Source organism: Periplaneta americana, chromosome 13 (assembly GCF_040183065.1).
Source record: "Periplaneta americana isolate PAMFEO1 chromosome 13, P.americana_PAMFEO1_priV1, whole genome shotgun sequence".
NCBI lineage: Eukaryota > Metazoa > Arthropoda > Insecta > Blattodea > Blattidae > Periplaneta > Periplaneta americana.
In genome coordinates this window covers 69,994,383-70,016,871 of record NC_091129.1, presented here as the reverse complement: position 1 = coordinate 70,016,871, position 22,489 = coordinate 69,994,383, and positions in this window count along the sequence as shown.

Genomic DNA, 22,489 nt, shown 5'->3' with positions numbered 1-22,489 from the left:
TACGTGCTACATGCCCTGCCCATCTCAAACGTCTGGATTTAATGTTCCTAATTATGTCAGGTGAAGGATACAATGCGTGCAGCTCTGTGTTGTGTAACTTTCTCCATTCTCCTGTAACTTCATCCCTCTTAGCCCCAAATACTTTCCTAAGAACCTTATTCTCAAAAACCCTCAATCTCTGTTCCTCTCTCAAAGTGAGAGTCCAAGTTTCACAGCCATACAGAACAACCGCTAATATAACTGTTTTATAAATTCTAACTTTCAGATTTTTTGACAGCAGACTAGATGACAAAAGCTTCTCAATCGAATAATAACAGACATTTCCCATATTTATTCTGCGTTTAATTTCATCCCGAGTGTCATTTACATTTGTTACTGTTGTTCCAAGATATTTGAATTTTTCCACCTCTTCGAAGGATAATTCTCCAACTTTTATAGTTCCATTTCGTACAATATTCTGATCACAAGACATAATCATATACTTAGTCTTTTCGGGATTTACTTCCAACCCTATCTCTTTACTTGCTTCAAGTACAATTTCCGCGTTTTCCCTAATCGTTTGTGGATTTTCTCGTAACATATTCACGTCATCCGCATAGACAACAAGCTGATGTAATCCGTTCAATTCCAAACCCTCTGTGTTATCCTGAACTTTCCTAATGGCACATTCTAGAGCGAAGTTAAAAAGTAAAGGTGATAGTGCATCTCGTGATGACATATTACAAAAATTAATAATATTTTTAAATGAACTGGATAAGATGCATCTTTAAAGCTATGTGGACATCAGTGTCGTTGTTTCTAATTACTAGAGACGAGAATTCCATGCAAATGCATGTTTTTATAGGAACATAGGACATAGCTCGAACTTAGTACGTATCATTATTTTCCGGTTCCAAATATGTGTACTTTTTCCATGCATATTTGCATGTTTTGGCCTTTTTGTGGATAAAAACATGTATAATGCATATTTAAGCAATTTTTAGCTTAATCATGCATATTATATGCATTATATTCAGTTTAAATGCACATTTGAATGGTTTTGAGTGGACACCTCGGTTTCTCCATTTTATGTCCCTTATTTTAGCTTCAGGAATCAGGGTTGAAGAAGGAAAAGAAAAGAAAAACTAAATAACAGAAAAATTAAATAAAAGATTTTCACAGTAAAATGTTAGAGGACCTTTTCCTGGAGGGAAGTTCACTTTTACAACACTTTACCAACGATCCTCTACAGACTGCGTGTCATAAATGGATTTATTACGTTGAATATTTTGAGAATAGTAGAGAGGTAATATAGAGAATTCAAGGAAACTGTCAACAAATAATTTAAGTCAAAAGCACCCTCTTTCAGGGAGGTTGTAAGTACTCTCTCTCTCTCTCTCTCTCTCTCTCTCTCTCTCTCTCTCTCTCTCTCTCTCTCTCTCTCTCTCTCTCTCCTTTTCCAATTCTAGCAGCAATTTAGATTCTTCTAAAATTGGAATCATTCGCTAAACTATCTTTGCAATGTGTGAACCTCGTAAGTGGTAAATGCGTTTGTTTATTCTGTTTGCGCGTGTTAATGTGGTTCTAATATGCATCCAATTAAAGGTTCCAAAAGTGTACTGTTTGCACAATGGAGTTAGTTAGTTAGTGGGGTTAAAAAATGGCGCGTCAGCTACTATGGCTATTTGCGCCCTTATCTAAAATTCTTCACAAAACACAGACACAGTATAATAACCAGAATAATTAAAAGAACTAAAAAGCGTTGTCACCGTTAAAACGAGGCAAACAAATGCAGTTTCAAAGGGATGATGCATAAAAAACACAACAGTGAGCAGTTCACAGAACTTAGCTGGTATTTTAAAAAGAAACAATAAAATAATAAAACATATGCTTCCAGAAATAAATTATCTGGCGCATTTCTGAAGTGCTCGGAAGTAAAAGGTCCAAATGTCAAGTGTGTTAAAAACATATATAAAACAACGAATGTGACCTCCGGATGTAAAGGGTCCGGAGGATAAGTAAAACGGATCAATAAAAAACTAAATCACCCTGTCAAGTCCTGTATTCAATAAAAATCTCAGAACTGCATTTGTACAATTAAAATCGTTTCCAAGTGCACAATGGATTAAAGGAAAGAATTTTATTAGATCCGATGGGGATGTCGTATTCTACGATTGTTGCAGTAAAGAGGTAAGCAACTGCTATTCTGTTTCCGAATATTTTCTATGCTAGTTGTTTTTTTGTAAAACATTACAAAACTTCTTTAAAATAATTAATTAAATTACGAATTCCGTTTATAAATCGTACGTAGGTAACCTTAAGGTCTATTACAATTTCAGATAAAATGTACTAAAAAATTTCAAGTCTACCAGTATGTCGCATCTGCTTCACATATCGCAAGAATACAAAAGCATTGACTGACAAGCGCAGGAACCTCACAATTTAGAAATATTGTTACTTGTTAACTGTGTAAAAAAAAGTTTAGTGAAATAATAAATTAGGAAAAAAAATAAAAGTGCATATTTTAATGTATTTTTCGCTTGATCTGCATGTTTCATAGTTTGATAGTGCATGAATGCATGCATATTTTGGTATTTTATAGTGCATGAAATTCTCGTCTCTACTAATTACCCTTCCTTCATAAGAGACAGACATAGCACCGAATCCTATCACGTTGCCGTAAGAGATCTTTCCAGGAAGTTGTTGGTATCGTGATAGACAGAGTGAAGCAGAACTAGAGACGTAATTTAGCAAAATTTATAAAATGGTATTGAGAAGTTCAGAACGCTAACCGACTAACTCCATTTCCTATGTGACTCTACAGTGAGGGACATAATTCTTGAACGGGGAAAAATGTTTCAAGGTCTGTAGTGCAGTGAGAGGCTATTGTTTTAATTTATTCCCATAATTATTCAATTTTCTTATACAAAATGCTGGAAATTCACCAAAAAAAAAAATAATAATAATTCAAAACTACTCCTTCGGCAAGAAAAGTTATGGTTACTGTGTTTTTCGATTTAGAAGGACTTTTGCTTGTGGACATCATGCCACACGCAACCATCATTAATTCTGACGTGTATGTGGCAACTCTTAAGAAACTTCACGCTCGGGAGAAGCAGAATGTTCTACTATTGCACGACAACGCATGACCATATGTCAGTCACAAGACCACAAACCAGATCAGAAAACTTGAATGACGGACAACACTGAAACATTCGCCTTACAGTCCTGATCTGGAACCATGCGATTACCATCTCTTTGGTAAACTGAAGGAATCCCTTCGCGGAACGAGGTTTCAAGATGACTACTCTCTCGTGCACGCTGCTAAAGAGTGGCTCAGACGTGTTTGTCCAGACTTTTACCTTGCAGGTATATAGGCCCTCGTTCCAAGGTGGCTTAAGGCAGTTGAAAGGAACGGGGATTATGTGAAAAAGCGATATTTTGTTCCTAAAAATGTACCTATATTCTGTGAAAATAGTAAACCTGTAGGATAAAAATGTAATTTTTAAATAAATGTTGTGCATTGCTTTCGGAGTGGCCCCCGTATGAGGTCTTCTACTCCGAATTAAGTAGGTTAACCTTGCGGATAAAAGAGCATGATCTGTTGAACATCTAAGTAATTTAATTTATGGAACGTTCTGTATGCAATTTGAGGCTCTCCTATTCCTCGTGTCTGTCATTAATCGAGTTGTTTAATTTGATTCATGTATCCATTATATCAGTCTTTCAATGTAAATGATTTGTTTACGATCCTATGCATTATGTGTTAGGTCCATTGCAATTTCATTCAATCTGGAACGCGTGCGAATAACAATACTCTTACTTGTAATTAGCACATTCACGATAATTGTGATCATTAAATCTTAATTAAGTGCGCGCAATTAATAGTTTCAATTTGTCGTTTTGTTTGCTATCTTGTTAAGTACCGACGCTCATTACCTTGTTTAGATTGCCTACTCGTAGACGAGTTCTCTCTATCGGTGAGGATAACACAGCTTCGGCTTTTTTAACGTAGAAACATGATACACGCGATCAGGGCATATACTGGCAAGAAACGAGTATTGTAAAATAAAGATTGTCCTATGTAGAGATTGACCTTATTTCATTACTTCATTATTGCGCTTTTAAACAGTCTAAAGATAAGATACTGGGACTGTTTGAAAATTTCCTTCGGAATAAGATATTGCTTCTGGTATGAAGTTTTATTTTACGAAGTAGATCCTTTGAATGGTGTTTCACTTCTTACAATGCTCTATCGGGGAAAATGTTACCGAGGAAAAAAGTATAAAACTTATGCGAAAATAAAGATCTAATTGGCTAAGAGAATTAGAGTACTTTGTAAGCAGATTAGGTATAATTGGGGTATGGTAGGAAATACGTTCAGTAAATAAAATTCAATATGTGAAATTATAAATGAGAAGAATAATGAGATTACGATGCACGAAAAGTTCAGTAATTCAAAATTTTTCGGTCATTAAATTATTACAGAGAAAAGGATATGTTACAGGGTTGTTTCCGATCTCTGATAACGAATTTGAATGACATCATGTGCGTCAGGAATCACACCGACAACTGAATTGCGGCGAGAGGTGATAGACAGACCAGTAGTGAATGATTTCATAATCAGAGTGCACGGTGTATCACAGTAGCAATGCCCAAGTTTATCGAGCCTTTTTGGGAGGGGTACATAACAACCCTTTCCGATGCCAAGTACAGTTACGTGAAAATCATAGGAACCTGCAAAACACTTGGTTCCGTTATTTCCAAGAAAGGAATCGTGTGTGTACCTAATAAGACTGGCAAAGCTCGGATGGGATTAATTCCAGAGTGGAAAAAGCAATCAAATCCACCTCCCGTCACAAGTCGCCGCACCCCACGAGATGATACAAATTAATTCCATTCGAGTTTTACCAATCTTATTAAGTACACAGAAGATACCTTTCTTGGAAATAACGAAACCTCGTTTATTGCAGGCTTCTTTTATTTTCACTTAACTGTACTCGGCATTGGAAAGAGTCATAATGTACCCCTCCCAAAAACGCTCGTTTTTGTTGGAAATTTCTGCTGTGAGTCGCCGTGCACTCTGACTATGAGAACACTCACTACTTGTCTGTCACCTCGCACCACAGTTCAGCTGTCGTGTGACTCCTGACGCACATGAGGTTATTCAAATTCGTTATTACAAATCGGAAACAACCCTGTATATAGACAAGAAGAATACTTAAGAGTTAACCCCAGGGAGGAAACATGGTGGAGACTGGGAATTTGGAGATTGAAGAATAGAATGAGAAATAGCGAAAAGAATATTTGTTCGTTCTGCAGAAAAAAGAGAGAATACAACGCATATATACTATTATTCTGTTCCGAAAAATGATATGATAAGGAAAATACTTACCGTATTGAAGAGTTATTTCTAAAACTAAATTTAAGAGTAGTTATAGAAAATTATAGATCTCTGAAAGAAAGAAACTTGAAGAGATAGACATTTTGTTATGTAGGAGGCCTAAAGAAGAAATGGAAAAAAAGTTGGAAACAAACAAATAAACAAAGAAATAAATAAACAAACAAAGAAACAAATAAACAATCAAGCAAGCAAACAAACAAACAAACAAGCAAACAAAACAAAACAAAACAAAACAAAACAAACAAATAAATAAATAATCCTCTTTCTGGGGGGGTCTTCAATTATAGGACTACGGTATATGTAGATTTTTTTCACTTGCACTGCATGAAACATAGATGAAAAATTTGGATTTGTGTATCTTGGCGATGAAGTAATTTATTACAGCCTTTCACTTGCTGACTGTGTAAAGTCATTTCTTCTGAAGTTATACGATGAAATCTCTCGGTTCACATTTACAAGCGAGTAGCACATTCAGACATCAGAATTTCATTTCCAATGTGAGCACTGTTTACTTGAAGCCTTTGTCATAAAACACAAACCGACAATTTCCTCGAAATTAGCTGTAATGGTTTTCTTCTTGATATTCCTTTATCAGCATCATAAATCAAACGGCTTGCTTTGTTTCAATTTCATTGAGTTTCTATTAGTTTAAAACTGTTCTCCCCGACGTTTCCTCTGTTTGCCAACATTCCGTTTTGTTCTTAGTTTGTAATTGGATATTTGACAGTCAAGCAGTAGTGACTGCATTCGCAATATTTGTCCATGTCTCTTTGACTTGTATTCTGTAATTATATCTGTAATGTTTAACAACTCATTTCGTATTCCTTTATTTCTTTGATGGTCGAATAAGGTGTAACTACCAAATGGTTGAAGTAATTTCATTTCTGTCGGATCTCTTTGTTGTAAATGTTTTAGTCAGAATCCTAATCTACTAGCTATAAATCAGCGCCAGAACATTCAGTACCGGTACCGGTACTTAGAAAGTGTTTTAATATAGGCATATATCTGTTGTTTTCTTTTAGTAGTCTACATTTGCTTGTGCTTATTATTAGTCTGCATGCATTAAGTTATTCGCATTAGTCTTTGCTTGATTTGTCTGAAAAAAAATGTTATGGATAAAACAATGCAGACGGTATTTCTACAAAAATGTTTAAAAGGTAGATGTTCTGATTTATCTACGTATTACAAAATGAAAATCTCTGAGATAACATATTTTATCTTAGAGATCATCGTTGGTATATTCAGAACATTGTCTCTCGTATCAAGAGAAAAGAAACTAGTTATCCAGTTAGGGAATCATTTGCACTGTTGTGTTTAGATAGCTTGGCCGGTGTTATGCGCGAACTTTTTGAGTAGGGATGATGTGGAGTGACTCAGTTTCTCAGCATATTCAGTGGGGCAAGAGGGGAAGGAGAACTGCATGCATTCTAACGTAAGTTATAGCTATGTTGAAAAACATTTGCCACGTACCTGCACTCCATGGGCGATCACAAGGTTTCTACTCAGTGTTATTCAAACATTCGTAATTAATATAATGCATTCTTTTGTTTTCACTCTTTCACTCACAATAAAGTAAACTGCATGAATTTATTGGTTCCATTACGGAACTAATGTTTTTGCAATAGTATATTATGCACTTGCACAAGGAAAAGAAGTGAACTCTAAAGCCTTGGTTTTTCTGAACCGAAGCATGCAAGTTGCAAGGTGCGAGGCCCGCCTCGCACAAATCCGGACTACATGAAATATAGTGAGTGGTTTCTATAACTACGAGGTGCGAGTTCTGCGTACCTCGCAGTTATAGAAACCACTCACTATCTCTCATATAGTCCGGATTTGTGCGAGGCGAGCCTCGCACCTCGCAACTCGCATGTGTCAGTTCAGAAAAACCAAGGCTTAAAGGAGCTGCTTAGCGACTAACTCATACGCCTATTTTTTCTTTAGCAGTATCAAATGGACTTGTCTGCTTTCCTGTTCAGAATGTTATGACTTATGATGGATGGAAAGATGTGCAAATACCAAGCATCTCAAATACCAGAGATGGTGGAATATCTGCAGCGAAATGAGCTGAATCGATTATACTGTATCTTCAACTTTCCTTCACAAAATTAAAGCAAAAATAGGAAAATGGAATAGACCATAGAAATAAATGGACGTGCCAACTATAAAATACGAAGCCTCAACAAGAACAAGAAAACCTTCGAAATTCATTAGGTGGATATCGCGCTTGACAGTTCGCACATAAGTAAATGCTGTAAAAAATTAATACAAAACATCTTCATTATCATTACTCATTCTATACACTCACACGAACACTTATACATACACTCATCCTAGTACACGACATAATTCTCCACAGATACACATCATGCACAGCGTGGCCCGCCGAAGTGAAGTGCAACTTGAAAATGGGTCACAGTCTTGCCATTTACCCGCAATATGTGAAACCCGAATCACGTAAGTAAAATGGGTAGGCATTGGATCACACACACATTAACTGACACTGCAAATTATAAGACACCAAAATAGCTTCCAAAAATAGCTTAAGATCCAAATTTGAGTATTATATTTGTGAGCCTGTGAAACAAACATGTTTGACATGGCTGGCTGTGATCCTTCACTTTTGACTAGCTTGAGGTCACTCTAGACCAAATTATCTTCGCTTCAAAATGAATCTCTTAAGTTCTCTTCTAAATACGTTTGTATCATCTTGCTACATTACTTTCTGTCTGAGAATATAGCTTAGTCATCTAAAGTGCCGATATCAAACTGTTATAATTGCATCTAAAGAACATAGTGAAGTCTTGCTCTCGTATTATTTTTTTAATGTTATTCCATCTAGTTCCTCCAAAATATTAAATTATTTCTTACTGTTACATCTTTATATTATTACATTTCTACGATGAATTCCTTTTAGTACCACTGTATAAGAAAGTATAAAACTGTGGTGAAAAATAAAGTGTCAGACTTAGTTAAAGACAAAGACAAACTTTGAGAAAGTGAGGCATTCGACACACAATTGTATTTCTAGTTACTCAAAGTTTGTTTTGAATATCTTTGTATTTCGCTTGTCTACAAAGTTTCCTTTCGAGTGTAATTTCTATCCTTTGGAACTTCCACATAAATTTCGTTTCGTACTTCTGAAACTTGTTCTAACAGTGTTATTTTTATCCTTTTCTCCAACATGATTTACATTTAGATATCCCCTACATCGTGTTGTCGTCAACTTCTTACACTTATGATCAAATAATCTGATTTATTTCACACACATACATACAGGGTGAACAATAAGTATGGAATATTGTTAATAACTTCTTAAATTTTAATTTTACAAGACAAAACAAAAAATTAAAAAGAGCTGTTGGAGACAAACCATACAATGTGATACCAGTGTTCGAAAAAAGTTAGTTATTCAGGTTTACAGGATGTGACAGTAAACTTAATTTTTTAAATGACACCTATATTAAAATTTACGTAGTCTGATTCTCCATTACATTTGACGTATGAATGCGCAAAAATGTTTCCCATTCACCCGTTACATGTTTTGTAGCTATTTATTAAACTTGTTTCGTGAACTTCAAACTTGAGACAAATAAGTATGTAAAATCATGTTGAGTAGGCCATAAAACTAAACACAACATTATTACTAACCAAATTTTACCACAGATCATCAAAATGAAAACCATTCACAGACAAACAATACCCCAGTCCACCACGTACGCAGTCCATTGTCTTTCTCACAGCTGCATGACTGATCTGTTCCTCTCATATCTACAATAGACTGTTTTAGTGATAGACTGGAACATTGTTTGGCTGTGAATGATTTTCATTTTGATCATATGTGATAAAGTTTGGTTAGTAGCAGTGTTTTGTTTAGTTGTATGTATGTATGTATGTATGTATGTATGTATGTATGTATGTATGTACGTATTTATTCACACTGCAAATGTGTATATACTCGGTGGCAGTGGTAACTAATTACACTCAATAATGACAATAATAAACACAATTAATAATAAATTAATGATAATACTAATAATGAATAATAATAATAATAATAATAATAATAATAATAATAATAATAATAATAATAATAATAATAATAACAGGAAGCATCCTAAATTAAATGAAGCACGATCACTTAAAATAACATTTAAAGTAAATCTAATTTGTATCTTAACCCTAAGTTCGAAACAAAACCCACGAGTATGATATGTTCATACCTTTCAGCACCTCACTCATTTCGCTGACAACTCACTCACTACACTGGAACTACGACATATTCCACTGATTCTATCCTGATTTCACTAACACTTAAAAAACATTTAACTGATTCTACCCTGATTTCACTAACACTTCAAAAACATTTCACTATTCAAATGCCTTGCACTGCCACTATAAACTATAAAGCTTCACTGACAGAAACACACTTCACTGACACAACACATTTCACACTTCATTCACACAACACATTTCTTCACTGATACAACATTTCAAATAACAAAATAACTTATCAATTACACCCTTTAAATAGTGTGTATAATATACTAACATCTATTAGTAAAGTCCTTAAGTCTATTTTTAAATACTTAGAGGTAGCATATACTTTTTGTCTACGAAGTCTGATTATATTTCTATAAGAGGAACTGCCCCTTTATAATGGTGAATTTAAACAAAATTAATAACTTCTCTTCTATATAATATAGGTATTTTTACGAAACTTTCTACAACAATTAGGCCTACAGGTAGCGTACAGATGTAATCAGAGTTTGTACACAAAAAAATATCTACGGGGATGCGCAATAGATCTTTTAGGTCGCAGTGCTAGGGCTGTTAAAGCCCTCCCCCTCTTAAATTCAATTCAATTCAATATATGCTAACTGTAACTCGTGTACAAAGTTTTATAAAAATCTGTTAAGTAGGAGAGAAGTTGATTTTGTGTAAAGGCACCCGTATAAAGGGGTAGTTCGTCTTATGGAACCGCAAATATAATTTATACACAAAAAATAAAATATATACTACCAGTAACTTCCGTAAAATGTTTCATAAAAATCTGGTAGATATGAGATAATTGATTAATTTTGTCTAAAATCACCCCCTATAAAGGGGTAATTTTTCTTACTCAAACGTAATCAGACTTTGTACACAAAAAAATATGTGCTACCTATAACATCTGTACAAAGTTTCATAAGAATCCGTTGAAATACGGAGGTTATTAATTTTGTCCTAGATTTGCGTTTTTGCACACTGTGCGCCGATGGCTAAATCCTTATCCTATATATCTGTTCATTTTCTTATGTTTCGCAGCCATGCATCTGCTTCCGACTAATGCCCTTTTTTCCTTCAATCTCTTTTCGGATGATAAGTTACAGCAAACTGTATTTTTAACACGTAATATGACAAAGGTATGCTGTCTTCCTTCTTTTAATCGTCAGTAGGAGTTCCACTTCTTATTCATTCCGCGCGGAACATCTATATTTGTGACTCAGACGGCACAGAGAATTTTAAATAAGTGGCGATAAGCCTACATTTCAGGCGCCTCAAGTTTATTCATGGTAGACACATTCGGAGTCTGAGCTACTTCGCCATCCGTAATACCGATCGCAAGAATTATAATTCCATCACAGTCTAGTATATACAGTCACGAAGCTTGAGTTGTTGAGGGTACTAGGAACAATAGACTGTGCCGATACTATTTCGCATTGTCTGTGATGAGGAGATAGTAGCGATCCTAGTGGTTAGCAACTATCTATGGATGCATATTCCCTACGTATTGAGCTTCGTGACTGTATATTCTAAACTGTGGTTCTATGGTGAAAAAGGAGATGTCAGTGTTTTTTTCTCCTTTCTCACAGTACGTACGAAGCAGATGGAGAACGTATTGTGATGCTGTAAAAAATGAATTTCGATATTTTGGCGGAAATACACTCTCAGCATTCCTGATGCAGAAAAAGTGGTTCTGACATGCTGTATACAATTACTACAGTATTTCTTATAAACTATTGTGCAGATTTAGTTCGTATTCAGTGCCTATGAGAATATCAATACGAGATTAGTGCTTGAACTATTGAGTTGGTGCATAAATTCGTAGCGTTTTTGTTTCGCGTGTTGGTACTCCGGTTGCTATGGGTTTATTTATGAATTATTATAATTTTTTATTTGAAGTTCAATTGTTGTGCCTGACTTTACATATTGAAGTTTTCATTTTTGCAGATAGTGAGTGAAGCCGTGGACGCTAAAAAATGGCGTGTCACGTGGAGAAAGTGGAACATTTCCGACATATTCTTCTTTTTGAATTGAATGCAGAGGCGAGACACTTGCGCCGTGTATAGTGGCAATGCTATCGGAGAGAGCACGGCAAGAAAATGGTTCTCTCGTTTTAAGGAGGGTCAGTTAATGACAGTTGTCACATTTCTGTTCTCCAAGCAATTTGTTCACTATAAACCATATAATATTCATCTTAGCTAGTCCTTATGTTCTAAGTTTAAAAATTACACCTTTTATCTCACATTAACTAGTCCTTTCAGGATAGGACAAGATATTTCAGAAGGAAGTGGAATAGGGAGAGGACTACGACCAGGATGCCCTTTATCACTTACCCTGTTCAACATCTACATACTTGGATGATTTAGTGAAGAAGTATTTTCAGGGCATAAAAGGAGTGATAGTAGGAGGAAGAAGAATAAATTGTAGTAAGATTTGCTGATGATATGGCATTGTTAGCAAAAGAGAAGACGATACTAAGGGATATGCTTCTGGGGCTAAATGACAGCTGTGAGCAGTATAGGATGAAGACAAATGCCAACAAGACGAAGACCATGGTTATAGGAAGAAAAGTAAAGAAGGTACACTTGTGAATTCTAAATAAGGCATTTGAGCAAGTGGACAGCTTCAGATATTTGCGGTGTACTTTAAGCAGTAACATGAGCTGCTGCCAAGAAGTCAAAAGGACAATAGCAATGGCAAAGGAAGCTTTTAATAGAAAAAGGAGGAACTTCTGCGGATCTCTGGAGAAAGAACTTTGGAAGAGATCAGTGAATTGCTTTGTGTAGAGTGTAACACTGTATGGGGCAGAAACAAGGACATTATGACAAAGTGAAGAGAAGCGACTAGAAGCATTTGAAATGAGGATATGGAGAAGGATGGAGCGTATCAAGTGGACAGACAATAAGAAACGAAGCTGTGTTGGAAAGAGTGGATGAAGAAAGAATGAAGCTGAAACTGATACGAAAGAGCAAAAGAAATTGGTTGGATCTCTAGTTGAGAAGAAACTGTCTCCTGAAGGATGCACGGGAAGGAATGGTGAATGGGAGAAGAGTTCGAGGCAGAAGAAAATATCAGATGATAGAAGATATTAAGATATGTGGATCATATGCGCAGACTAAGACTGGAGAATGCTGACTTTTGCAGTAAAAGATCTGCCCTTGGACAGAACACTATGGAAGAAGCTAGTCATTATCATGAATACGTTTATAACTTAGCTTTCTCCTCCAATTTTGTCTTAATATAATTACATAATATTTTCATAATTTCGAGTTTCCTCCTTTGAACAACCTACATAATTTTCTATAAGCTAGTCTTACGTTAGTTTTATAGATTGCTCTTCAATTCAGTAAAGATTTTCCTTATACTATCATTTTCTGGACAAGATAATGGTATATGCATAGTTTCATCTTTTTATCTGCAGAACGGACAAACATTCTTTTCGATGTTTCCTCTTCTATTTCTTAATCTTCAAATTCCCAATATCCACCATGTTTCCTCCCTGAAGTTAACTCTTAAGTATTCTTCTTGTCCACATATTTTCATTTCTCTGTATTCACTTAATGATCGAAAACTTTTTAAATTACTGAACATTTCATGCATCATTATCTCATTTTCTCCTCTCATTTATAATTTCGCATATTGAATTTTATTCACTTAACTTATTTCCCACAGTAAACAATTTATACCTAATCTGTTTACATTGCATTCTAATTCTCTTAGTCATTTGGATCTTTAGTTTCGTCTTCCGCATAAGCCAACAAGAAAACGTTCTGATGGGGGCAGATAAAAAAGTTAAATTTTTTTCTTCCACCATGTTAATAGTGTCAAAAGAAGTGCTTATAAAAATTTTGGCCACTCGATCGCAATTACGAGAGCCGTAAAAATAAGCTCGCCAGGGGCCGTTAACAGAAAAAAACACAATTTCATTGGACAAATTTAGTGGAACAGACACAGCAATTGTTAAGCTATTTCTCATATCATGGGATCGACAGAGAGAGGTGCAGACACAGTCAAACTTTGGTTCCAATTTCAGGCGGCTGACTTCTACGACACAAAAATTGATCCCATGATATGATAAATGTCTCAATTCCAGTGGGGATATGTTGACAAATAGCGCAACATTTGTTGTTGCTGTTTTTTTTTAAATAAATATTTCCATGCAATTGTGCTCTTTTCTATAAACGGCCCCAGGGAAGATCACTTTCTGGACGGCCTCGTAATTGCGGTCGAGTGGCCAAAATTTGTATAAGCACTTCTTTTGATATTATTAACATGGTGGAAGAAAAAAAATTAACTTGTTTATCTGCACCCATCAGAACGTTGCTTGTAAATTTTATATATTTTTCTCGGAAACATTTTCTCCGATAGAACACTGTAAGAAGGATCTACTTCGTAAAATAAAACATCATAATACCACAAGCAATATCTAATTCCGAAGGAATAAGGCATTAGTCCACAAAATGTTCAAACAGTCCCAGTATCTTATCTGTAATACAGCGCAATAATGAAGTAAGGTCAATATAATACGGCACTCTATTTCAGAATACTCATTTCTGGCCAGTATATTCCCTGTTCGCGTGTATCATGTTTCTACGTTAAAAGAAAAAGGAAGCGAAGTTATCCTCACCGATAGAGAGAACTCGTCTACGAGTAATTCAAACAAGGTAATGAGCGTCGGTACATAACAAGATAGCAAACAAAACGACAGACTGAAACTACTAATGGTGCGAACTTAATTAAGATTTAATGATCACAATTAATTATGCATGAACATGCTAATTACAAGTAAGAGTATTGTTATTGGCACGCGTTCCAGATTGAATGAAACTTCAATGGGCCAATCACATAATGAATAGGATCGTAAACAAATCATTTACATTGAAAGACTGACATAGTCCTAATGGATATACGAATAAAATTAAATAACTCGATTAATGACAGACACGAAGAATGGGAGAGCCTCAAATTGTATACAGAATGTTACATAAATTAAGTTACTTAGATATTACACATATCATGCAACATAAATAAACTATAATTCTTTATCCGCAACGTTAACGTACGGTACTTAATTCGGAGTAGTAAACCTCATAGAACAACACTGAAACACTCTTATAGTGTCAGACTAAAGGGATTTAGACGTACAGAGGCGATCGTGGGGCGGGACACTTCAACCCAAGTAGAATTGTTGTGCATCCGTGATGCGATGAGTTGCGTGCTAATTGTGCTGCTCAAGTAAACCCGCTTCACGTCCACCGTTGTGGATGAGGGGTTAGTGAGTCTAACTCCGAACCCAGCGGGCCCGGATTCGATTCTCGAAGCTGCTGGCTCTCTCGACCGGCCTCCGTGGATTGTGTTCAAATGATGATGGATAACTTCTGCAACGGAGCCCGGGGCAGACCTTCTCGGGTGAAGACTTCCGCCTCGGACCGTTAAGGGGGCCTTGGAGGGGGCGTTGCCGAAGCAGGAGTGGTACATGGACTCTGTTGGCTGTAGGAATCAGTCGTTAAGGGGGTCAAGTGGTTAGATCGGTGCGCGTAGAGGATCGGTGAGCACGCAACTCGTCCCATATAGGAGGATGTACAATAGACCTCAGGTCGTAGTGCGTGGGATGTTCCCTCCCTCCTAACAAGAAAAAAAAACAGCTTCACCATCCACCATACTACGTATTCCTCTCTAGCCACCTAATACATATACCATATATCTGGTGGTGGTCTACCGTACCTTATATATGAGTCTTCTCTTCACCGACAGACAAGCAAAACCCTCTTATGCAGATCAATCAGTACTCTAGAATTCACCGCCACTGAATCTACCGATCTCTGTACAAACTGCGAAGAACATTCAATATGGCGGACGGTCGATTCGGTGACACGCAAAAACAAGCTGTGTCCTATTTTTCAAAACAGGGATCATAATGAAAGCAGCATTTTAGAGAGTTTGGATAGATGAGCAAAAAACGCGAGAACCTGCACTATTTTGGCTTTGTTCACCACAAATAAACTACAGCTAAGACATCTCCAATATTTGAACTCGATTTCACAGTCATTGCAAATCAGTACTCTACCAACTGAGTTATCAAAATGGTTAGCCAATAGGGTAGATCTCACTTATTCTGCATGCGATTTTTTTTATCTCTTTCCCAACATGTAAAGGCAAATATCGGGATAAAATCCTGAAGATTTGAGTTACGGACCTATTAGTCCACCACATAAAAATTTATTTACTTATTAATTTACTTCAAATTCAAATCTTCACACTTTTCGCTTCTTCGGCCTATATTTTGATTTTAGTGTCAAGAACTATATATTCGCAAATGTCGGAATTCGAATCCCGACCCTTAAAGAACGAAAGTTACTTCAGTCTGACGATACAGATCAGGTGGCAGTGACAAACAGCACTGTTCACCGGCGGCCATGAGCCTATAGGCCCATTCACAATGAAAATGTTAACACCAGAATCTAAACGTTATAACAACGGTAAGAAGTTGAATCACTATTCACAATGAAAACTTGACGATATCATAAGGCCTTGAAATATATCCATAAACAGATAACTGCAATCACGAAGAAGAATCGTATAAAAGTGCAGTCGAAGTGAAACTGAAAATGGATGTTGATAAAAAATTCCAAAAGTGACGATGCAGCCGTACAGTTTATGCTTCTTCTAATTACTTTAGCATGTGTATTAGGTATTTAGCCTAGGTATGGTTAAAATTTCAGTTTGCTATAATGTTAGAAATATGATAAAATAAATGAACGGATTACATACCGTTGAACTTCATGTTAATGACGATTGTCTTCCATGTATTTTCTTTCAAAGTATTATCTATATATGAATTATGTGTTTTGCATACAGACAGCGATATAACTGGAAGATAATTATTAATCTTTCGTCAAATGATGTTATTTTATTTAATGTGTTTCTTCCAGCGTTCTCTGATAGTGTTCTTTTAAATGCATCTTCAGACAATGTTTTTGTTTCAATACAGTCGCTGATGTTACCGCAAACGAAGAGCTTGCAAGCTTCAGCGTTCACGTTTTCATTTATTTCTAGTGTTAACATTTAGGAATTGTGAATAGTTACATTAAATAACCTGGCCGCAAGCTATCGCTTTTGCGTTTACTTTTCTTTGTGAATGGCCCTTACGACTAAGGCAGTTATTCCACTTCGTTATTCTCTCTTGTGATTTTTTCACTCATGGCATTCCCTTTTGTCATTGTCATTTTAATCCATAATAAGAAATAACTATTGTCTCTGCATGTCGGGAAATCTTGCAGTAATATTGTCAAGTTAACATTGTCTTGTAAAAATCATTAATGAAAGCAATTTTGAAGCAAATGTTTTTGTCCAATTTACAAATCACAAGTAAAAGATTACAAATGCTTGTAAACTCTGTTTCACAAAGCAAATCTTACCAAATAGTGAAGTTTGAGAAGCTTTACAAAATCAGCTAAAGAAATTTATAAATGGGAGTTTTCATTATGCAGTGTCGCCAACGACACTACGAAAAATCACTAAGGAGCAGAGGTAAAGTTGTAGGAGATATTTTTCTACTCCAAATATGTTTATTAATTATCCTAAAATAATTACGTATAAGCTCGCTAAACCGTATTTTAACAATATAATATATAAATTATCACCAAGAAACAGATTTCGTAATATTGGCATCGCTGGAATTCTGTAATATGATCCGTCGATTAAGTCAGACTTGCAGAGCTGGGCGCCAATTGTGGCGTAGGTCACAAGCCGGAATATGTCACTCATCCCTTCTTTTCTCCCCACGAGTCACTAACTTGGTAGGGGAGCGGATTTTTATTCAGTGTCTGTGTTATGTGATTCCGTACGGGTCACAGTGACGTCATTCAACGTCGGTGGACTGTGGATGACGAATCAACGCTTTCCCCATGCTTCCAGTCCTCTCTCGCCAGTTCTGCATCCTTGGATTAGGTTATTACTATTAGAGTAATGCAGTGGACTACAATTTACGTTTAGCATGGCTACTTTCTAGGAAAATAAAAAGTAATTTTAACGGAGATAAGGGATAAAAATGATATCTGCTTATTAAAGGCTTAGAAACTTCATGAATATCTGCTATTGCATGGAACACATGTATTATAGTGATATGAACATGCTATTAGTTGTTGGCCGGAAAATTTTACCATTCTTTGTTTAGGCCTCTTTTCGATAGTTTCGAGTCACCAGACTGCTAAATAATATTACAATCGCTCTAGTTCAACTCGTAATCGTGTTCAGTTACTCAATAAATAAATTTAATAAATATTTATTTATATCGCTTATGCATATTTGTTACTATTTTAAACTTTACACACCTAATAATTTGCAAACAAAATGTAAAATTTACAAGAATTGTAACATTGTGAAACAGGCCCCAAGACGAAAACTGACCATAAAAACTTCTGACCTAGAAAGGCAGCTGTTCCAACCAATACCTGCGAGATACAAAGTAGAGTAAAATACAATTCGTAGACTGGCGGTTGTGCAGAGCTGCTTTGTACCGTAATCCAGAATGCACTGTGCATGCAATTGGTAACAACTATGCTTTGTTCATCGATAACGAGAGATTGGTCTACGCAGGTATGAACAAAGTACGCTTGAGTACAGAATATTATAGTGATAGCGGCAATATCCACCACATCAGTATTGTGAAAATAAATACATAACATACATATATAACTTTTTAAATGAGGCAACGCGGTAAACAAACTTTGAAAATATTCCAACAAATGTACGGAGAAGAAAAATGGGCTACTGTACAGAGAGGCCACAAAGTCCCGTTACCCCCTATAATAACCAACATAAATCCCTAAACTTTAAGAAATAAAATGAACAACAGTTCTTTAGAGTAGTTTTCTTGAGATATGAACCATTACTTGTCCAAAGGATCAGTCTGTGTACCGTCATGGCAAAGGATATTGCGTCGCCAGGTTCTGTGCGACATTTTTCGGAGCACTGCTGGTGTAACTTGAGTGAAAGCTTGTCTCATAGCATCTTTCAGTTCGTCAATGGTATTGTAACGGTTTTGTGAAATGATACCCTTTATGAACCCCCATACGGAATTATCACATGTGGTGAAGTCTGGGCTTCGTGGTGGCCAGGCAAGTGGTGCCGGCAGCGCAGGAGCACCACGACCAACCCAACGCCCAGGAGGAGCTTCATTAAGAGTTAAGATGTTGACCCCATCAACAATTAAGATATTCGCGTACTGCGATGGCATAATGGGCAGGTGGCGTATTATCCTTTGCTATGAGAATGACGGTACACAGACTGATCCTTTGGGCAAGTAATGGTTCATATCTCAAGAAAACTCCTCTAAAGAACTGTTTTTCATTTTATTTCTTTAAGTTTAGGGGTTTATGTTGGTTATTATGGGAGGTAACGGGACTTTGTAGCCTCCCTTTATAGGGTTGAAGTAGCCACATGTTTTCGCACGAGCCGATAGGTCAACTACCGAACTGTAACGAAAAATATCTGTTTTTCAGAACTGTTTCCAATAATTGTACCAATGTCAGAAGTACATTTGACGTTGAAAGTTATTACTAGCCCGCGGAATCCCATGCAATTGAATTTCTTGTTGATTTGGCATATTGAAAAAGTAAAAGTGGATCTTTGCCGATCATGTTTTTTATGGTCAAATGAAGCCAACTTTATTTTTGCATAAATGCATATTTGGAGAGTTTTCCCTTTTAATTATATTTATTTTTATTTTTCATATTTATACTGTATTCATTGTTTTTCCTGATTTATTACCTAATTTCAAAATTTCTCTGTGATAAAAATAAGAATAATTTTCAAGAAATGTAAAAATTATGTCAGAAATAAAACCAATAACTACTTAATTACTGTTGAAGACATGAAATTGCCGCGACGACAATGGACACTTCTCTCTAACGTGTAAGTTGGGTCATTTTCCACTTTGACATGAGGCTAACTGCTGCTCTATGCACATACTAGACGTCTAAGTGTAATTTTTCAGAAGCGACGGCAAAAATAGATGTCATTCAGACTTCAACCACCTTGATTTCGTAGAACCAAAATGAATGTATTTAGACACTTGAGACAATAAAGTCATGTATTGTTGCGGTTATGAAATTGCTGCGAAGACAATGTTGCTAGTACGCTCTGATTAGCCCACATTTAATTTATTGGTCTGACCCAATATTTTGGGTTTGCCCTGCGACACAGAATAGCTCACAATAAAATTTAATATGAAAAATTATATAAACAGGTTTCAAACAAAAGTGATTAAGACATAAGAAAAAAAAAATAGAACCAAGCATAATTTAAATTGAATGTACACCATAAAGATGCTGACGAAATATCGCTACAGAAAATTTTATAATTGTGGTGAAGATGGCATCTTGAAGATCTCTCGTCAGCTTGTATTTTTTCCTCCACTTTACAAAAGCTTTCGGAATGGTGCCTCTCGCTCCAAAGAAGAGACCGGTAACTGTGATTTTTTCTATGTTGTATTTCGCCGATAGGTACTGAATCGTGGGCTCGTAGATTTTCTTTTTCTCTTCGTTCACTTCAGATGGTTGAGTGGCTGAGATTTCAAATCTGATCGTAGGATCAATTATTTCAGCTGTCTGCTTATTCCTATTTATAGCTATGATATCGATCCTACGATTGCTCCCACCATCAGCAATACAATGAACTTCCTCGTGAACGTCTAGATTTTTGGATCGAAGTGCATCAAACAAAGAGTACCCTTAAATTTGCAAAACTTCATTTTTCACACCAGTTTATTAAACCTTGTCGGACTGTAAAGGAAACAACTATCGCAATGTACTGTACATATCTTATAATATAACATATTATGTTGTACAGTATTATAATAGGCTACTGTGAAATTTTAATTTTCCTACCAATTTTTTTCTATTGTTCTATTAAAAATTATAGCATATAGCCTATTAACCTGTTGTATCCTATAGGATATTTTGTCAATTTAATGGTTTTAAACACCTGCGACAATGAAGATTCGAGGAGAGTGTTTTCATTTCAACAAGTTTTACTGCACAATCAAGCGCAGAACCAGTACATGATCGATCTGCTTATAAGTTTAACCGCCGACATATCGAAAAAAGAAAGTAGCAGATAAGATTTATTGAAGAAATGGGTTTTTGAAGACAAATGTTTTTCTATTGATGGGAAAATCGTCTTCTGAGCAATATGGCTTTTTAACACTTATTACTTTAAATTATTTTCATTTATATCGTATTATTAAATCTCTGAAATGAATTTTACTGCATATATTTCACTTTTTAGCGCATATTTCAACAGTTTTTACCGCATAGTTGCACGTATATTTTCAGGTTTTTTAGTGCGTAAAGTTCCGTTGTCTAGTTATTACTCAGAAAGTGTTTTTGTATAATGTACTGCAGCAATGTAGTGTTTATTGTCAATTAGCCCCGTCGAGATCGGATAATTTGATATGTAATATACGAAATTAATGGCTCTATCTAATACTCAATAAATTAATCGAATTAAATTAAATTTACATAAAGTGTGTCTCAAGATGAATGTGATAGCCAATATGGCTCGTTCTCATTTCAGTTTCATATACGAGTCATCCATTTCCGATACATGTTAAGTCCTTCCAACAAAATTTTACAGAAATGAGGAAAAACTGTCATTAGTTTCCAAATTCGCTTTCCTGTAATTTCTTGGTTTAGTTTTATATGGTAATTTATTTCCGTCTGATCTACATGAATTACTGAAATCATACTGTTTTTTAATTAAATATTTTAAGTTGGACTTAACGGTGTTAGATTCTGTAACTGGGATATAACAGGCTTTGGAACTGTATTCGACTATTTGGCACACAACAAGGGTGAATACTTAAGACATTTTAAATTAAAGTGACTGAATTACTGATTTATTATTAAAAATGTAGACTAGATTAGTCTGTTACTATAGTATATTAGCATCAGTTTATCACTAGCAAAAAAAAAAAAATGCAGATGGAACATAAAATTTAAAAGAACTATGATTCATGAATGGCACATTAAGTTAAACAAGCCTTTCAAGAAATTATTTTTAACAACACAGTTAATGTGATAACGTGGATAAAAGCTAAGAAAATAAATATATTTTTTATGATTCTGTCTTTCTAATAGATAATAATTATTTTCCACTTTTTATTTAAAGGTTTATCATTCTATCATCTTGATTTGGTAGTTCACCTATTTCACTATTCTTCTGGCTGTTCAACTCCTATCTGTTGTGTTAAATTTTTGTAAAATAGAAGATCCTCGTAACTCTCCCATTCAGGCCCATTGTGTTTATTTAAGAGGGTTGTGATATCTTTCATTTTGTCTTTTGATTAGCTTTACACTCTTTCCAATTTCTGTGTGCTGAGTTTTCATGAATGAATTCCCTTTTCTGCAGATATGTTTTCCTACTCCAACATCAAGGTTGAAGCTTTGCTCATCTTAAACAGTTACTGACTGACCTCGTAGTGGTTTTCTTCTTGATAATGTTCCTTTTACATCTTTAACTAGAAATGCAAAGCTGAAGAAGGCTTTACTATATCTTTGACAGCAGATTTCCAATCCGACACCTGTACATCTATTCCCAGTTTCAATATAGTCCCAAATTGTATAATATAATTTTTTCATAGTCAGTAGGTTTCAAAATAAGACTTCTTGCTTTAACTTGCTTCTCTATATGACCAAACAATCTATCGGGAGGTATAAACGAGTGGCCAACAATAAAAGACAGTAGAATAATATTCTTGGCAGTTTTTGGAGATTCTTTGGCTATCCAGGAGCATACCATACCTAACATAATGTGGTTTTTATTTATTAATTTAGCAGAAAT